The sequence below is a fragment of the Aplysia californica genome, unplaced genomic scaffold, assembly GCF_000002075.1.
Source record: "Aplysia californica isolate F4 #8 unplaced genomic scaffold, AplCal3.0 scaffold00153, whole genome shotgun sequence".
In the NCBI taxonomy this organism is placed as follows: domain Eukaryota; kingdom Metazoa; phylum Mollusca; class Gastropoda; order Aplysiida; family Aplysiidae; genus Aplysia; species Aplysia californica.
This window is the reverse complement of record NW_004797423.1, coordinates 1119597-1124588: the sequence shown is the minus strand read 5'-3', so window position 1 is coordinate 1124588 and position 4992 is coordinate 1119597.

Here is a 4992-nt window from a genome sequence, read left to right as displayed (position 1 = left end):
CAACGAGGACGTCATTGAAGCTGTGAAAGACTGGCAAGGAGCCCATTCTGGGTCATTGTTTTCAAAGAGGTGGCAGCAATGCGTTACTCTGCATGGTGACTATGTAGAGAAATGAAAGTATGTGTGCTCAGTTACAAAGCTCTATCTTTATTCTTTCATACGTGTATTAATATTATATAGACCAAAAACTTCTTGAACCCCCCTCGTACTTTATTTCTGGGTTGTGTTTTAGTTTTGGCAGCCGTTTTGGATTCTTGGCTCACGACGAGACTGAGACTGACAGCTTCTTCTTTTTTTAAAATGTTTTTTTATTTATTTATTATTTTTTATTTTTTACTGTTTCTTTACATTTGTGGGTGGTTGGCGGGTGCTGTGGTGTGGTTTGCTCCTTTTTTCCTATCAAACATCTATCGTCCTTATCTCTCATTTTTTGTGTGTATAGTACATGACATGTATGTTACTCTCTTGTAACACATCTACATTGTATTCTTCGGCACTTATATGACCTTGTGTTGCAAGTCCTGTAAAACACTTACTAAAACTGAACTCTCGTCCTTTTTTTTGTGTTTGTTACTCACTTATGACATTGTAACACCTCTACTAATCTTCGGCACATAGATTCTATTCTATATGACCGTATTGTGTTGCAAGTACCGTACAACTTTTAAAAAAAACTAAAACTAAAACTGTCAGGTGTTGAGCGGGATTACAGCGAATGCTAGAACTAGTCTGGAGAAAGCTTTGAGTCCAGGAAACAACACTTTTTATTTGGTCGCTTTTAAAAAGCACAAGGGGGCTATCCCCCCCCCCCCCAAAAAAAAAAATTTAAAAAATGCTGTTTTGAGAAAATCGAAGACGAAGTTTTTGCCCCTTGTGCAGTTTCTTTATAAGACTAGAAGAGGTTTCTTTATATAACCAAACAAATTATATACACACCTATAGAACCAAACTTCTATTTATAGGTAGGGCAATGCCCACTTTGGGTGTTGGTCAAGATTTCTGGACCCCCGAAATCTGGGTTAGCCCGCTTGTTCATTCCTTAAAAGGCGACCATTTTTGCCCCTGTTCAAGAATTGCTGTTGGTTGCAAAAATAACCATGCAGAACAATATGCTGAATATCTTATGAAACTGACACCTTTGAACTAGTATTGACTGCATTAGATATTCCTTTTACCGAAAGGGAGAAAACTTGTTTTCTTGAGAAACTATGGTTCAGAAACTGATGTGGATCGGGTGGTTGGTGGGTGCTCTGGTGTGGTTCGCTCCTTTTCTGTAAAAAAATCTGTCGTCCTTATCTCCTTTTTTGTGCTTGTTACTTTCTTGTAACACTTCTAATCTTTGGTACTTATGTGACCGTATTGTGTTGCAAGTGCCGTAAAATTCTTACTAAAACTTAAGTAATGCAGTCGACTCTGCTTGCGTTGAACCCACTTGAGTTGATCTTTTTCTCGGGTACGTGCTCCTCGTTTTCTTTGCAAGTCCCAACGGTGGTTAAGGTGAACTTCGAATGAGTTGATCCCCCCCCTGACATCAACTCGCCCATAGTCAACTGAAGTATCAGCTTTTTTTATGTTTCAAAGTTTTCATAAATATGACTTGGGTCTGCCTCCGCTTGGCTTGCCTATCGACACAATTTAAGTCCCTCACGTGAGTGGTTGGTGGATGCTCTGGTGTGGTTTGCTCCTTCTTTCCTATCAAACATCTATTATCGTCCTTATCTCTCCTCCTTTTTTGTGTTTGTTACTCTCTTGTAACACCTCTAATCTTCGGCCCTTTTATGACCGTATTGTGTTGCAAGTGCCGTAAAACTCTTACTAAAACTAAACTAAACTAAGTCCTTTACTAGGTGGGCCTTGACTCTGTCGACACCAAACGGGGCTGAGAAGGATACATCGTTCCAGCAGAAAGATCATGATCAAGGTACATGTACTGGGTACAAATTCTCACCACTCTGGAATTGAACTTGGGTCTCCCGCATTCAGCAAATAAGCTCCTAACAACTACACCACAGACCCCAGACAGCGGTTTAGAAACACAATTGGGCTGTCTTGTTCTCTGTCACTTACTTCTTCGTTGGTGACACTGTCCGCCTGATCCTGAGTAAAAAAAAAACCTTTCTTATCCGGGTAGTGACCGAACAATTTTCTTCTCTAAAATTGTCTCCTTTCACCTCTTTTCCTGCTCTCTAGCAATGTTCTGTCGCCTGCTATCGTCTCCACTTTCTGCCCCCCCCCCCCCCATCCCTTCTTTTCCCTGCCCCCTCCTCTGGGCTCCTGACTCTTTCTGCAGCCTTTCTACCGCTACTCCTTGCTCCTTCTTACTGCTGTCTTTCAGCCACACCCCTGATCTTCTGGTAGGAAAGTTCTACACCTAGCCTTCTCGAACAAGGGCGAAAAATCTCGGAAGTCCCGTGTGCAAGTTGCGCACGTTAAAGATCCCTTGGTGGTCTAAAATTGATAAGAGTAGGCGTCGGCCGTCCCCCCCCCCCCCCCCCACCCCGGGCAAAATTCAAAATTTCCTACCAACTGAAAAAGTTTAATATTTCCCGCACGCTCGTATGACCATATGCAGTTGCGAGCGAAGTAAAAAAAACAACAACAAAAAAACACATCTTTTCTTCAGACTCAACAGACACTCGATTTTTCCGAATGGGAATGGGTTACATTTATTCTTTATTTTTGTTAGTTGTTACGTATTGTTTGTTTGTTGTTGTTGTTGTCGTTTTCTTTTGTTTTTATTGGAGGGGGGGGGGGGGGAGTGAAGTCTATCTTTGACATAACTGACTGGCTGCTGGGTTGTTATGTATTTCCTCTCTGTAGCCTGGGATGTTGTGTTATCCTCTCACTAACCTGGGATGTTGTGTATTTCCTCTCACTAACCTGGGATGTTGTGTTATCCTCTCACTAACCTGGGATGTTGTGTTCTCTGTCTCTGTAGCATGGGATGTTGTGTTATTCCTCTCACTAACCTGGGATGTTGTGTTATTCCTCTCACTAACCTGGGATGTTGTGTTATTCCTCTCTGTAGCATGGGATGTTGTGTTATTCCTCTCAGTCTCACTAACCTGGGATGTTGTGTTATTCCTCTCACTAACCTGGGATGTTGTGTTATTCCTCTCAGTAGCCTGAGATGGCTCTGACAGAGACAGGCACGGTCCAGAGACACGATACAAAAATGTGGTCCGCCAAAAGTGATTTAAATTTTCGAAGGGGGCGTAAAACTTAATTAAGACAAAAATCAAAAACGCAAAAGAAAACTAATCACAATCTCTGTCTAAATAGGGCATCGGCCTTGCAAGCCGTGCTCTGTTCATCATTTGAGTTGGAAACCAATTACCATGTGTGGGTGGTTGGCGGGTACTCTGGTGTGTGCTCCTTCTTTCCTACCAAACATCTTTCGTCCTGACCCCTCCTCCTTTTATATGTTTGTTACTCTCTTGTAACGCCTCTGATCTTCTGGCGCTCACATGACCTTATGCAGTTGCGAGCGCCGTAAAACCTCTACTTATACTTATCCCCCGGGGCAGTGCCACTGACTGAAGTGTCTTTAGCCCATTCCCAAAGGGGGGACATTTCTCGTTCAAGCACAGTAGAATTGTAAATGGGCTGATTCATCATGTCACCCTCATAACTGTGCCTGATCTACAACAGGGAACTGCTGCATTTTCTTTCCTAATCCTTACTATTGTCATTTTCCTTTACTTCTTTTGTATGTTTGTCACCACTGTTGTGACCCATTATTTCCGGGATGCCTTGACAGTCGAAGCAGAGCTTGTGCTGTTGAAGCTACAGAGGTGAGCAGAGTATGTCTGATTCCCTGTAAAGACTTCTCTGTTAATACTGTTAACACCGACCCCTTGGCGCTCATATGGCCTGATGCAGTTGCGAGCGCCGTAAAACCCTCTACTAAAAAAAATAATAAAACCTCTACTAAAATTTAAAAAATGACCTTATTGTGTTGCAAGTGACGTAAAACTCTTATTACTAAAACTTATAAGAAAACTATTACAATTAGGCCTACCATGTTGAGGCCAACGCTTTCAAACAGCAAGCTGGTGACGATGGGGGCGCAAAACACCTTCATTCCTTTCAACAATGTTCGTTTAGCAAGCTGTCTGCCTATAAATCCGCGTCCTGGTTTTTAATGGGCGAAAATTGCCGGCAGCTGTGGCGCTGATGAGTCCGAGCGTGGTGTATGCCCACAAAAGCTACTTCAAGTTGGAATCCAAGTTCTATCCGCATTAAAAAGAATTTTTTATTTTTTTAGTCATCTTTTTGGAAAACATTTTCCTTCTGTTCAGTGTGGGTGGTTCATTGTTGGCCGGTGCTCTAGTGTGGTTTGCTCCTTCTTTCCCTGGATCTAACATCTATCGTCTTGACCTCTCCCCCTTCTTTTTTATGTTTGTTATTCTCTTGTAACACCTCTAATCCTCGGCACTTAAGACCTTATCGGTCGTGTTGCAAGTGCCGTAAAACTCTTATTAAAACTAAACATTCTGTTCAGCGTCTTGATGATGTTAAGAATACAGTGGAACTCGGATTCAACGAAGTCGTCATGCCAGGCCTTCTGTTTCGTTGAATCCGAGTGTTTGTTAAGGCAAATATATGAGATTTTTCAGTACACTGTAGGCCTACATAATTTACAGACACCGAGCGAGTTATGCGTAATGTATTCGAAGTTCTCAATCAAAAATACATGTGTAGTTTGGTTTCAAATGAGAGGCATTTTCGTTTCTTTGATGCCAAAGAGAAATTCTTGGAAAGTACACTGAACTCTACTAAGCACACGCTGTGCAAAAGAGCCTAGTTGTTGAAACACACGCATGTGTCATCAGTCATCTATCGTCTATCAATAACTACTACATGTATAACGTATTGTGAGCCAAACGATTTTTGTTGCAGTGTAGGGCCTAGTCTAAAGTATCGAATAAGCGCACTCCCCCCTCCCCCTCCCCCCTCCCCGATGATTAATTTTCAGTTTTTTGCCGCCGC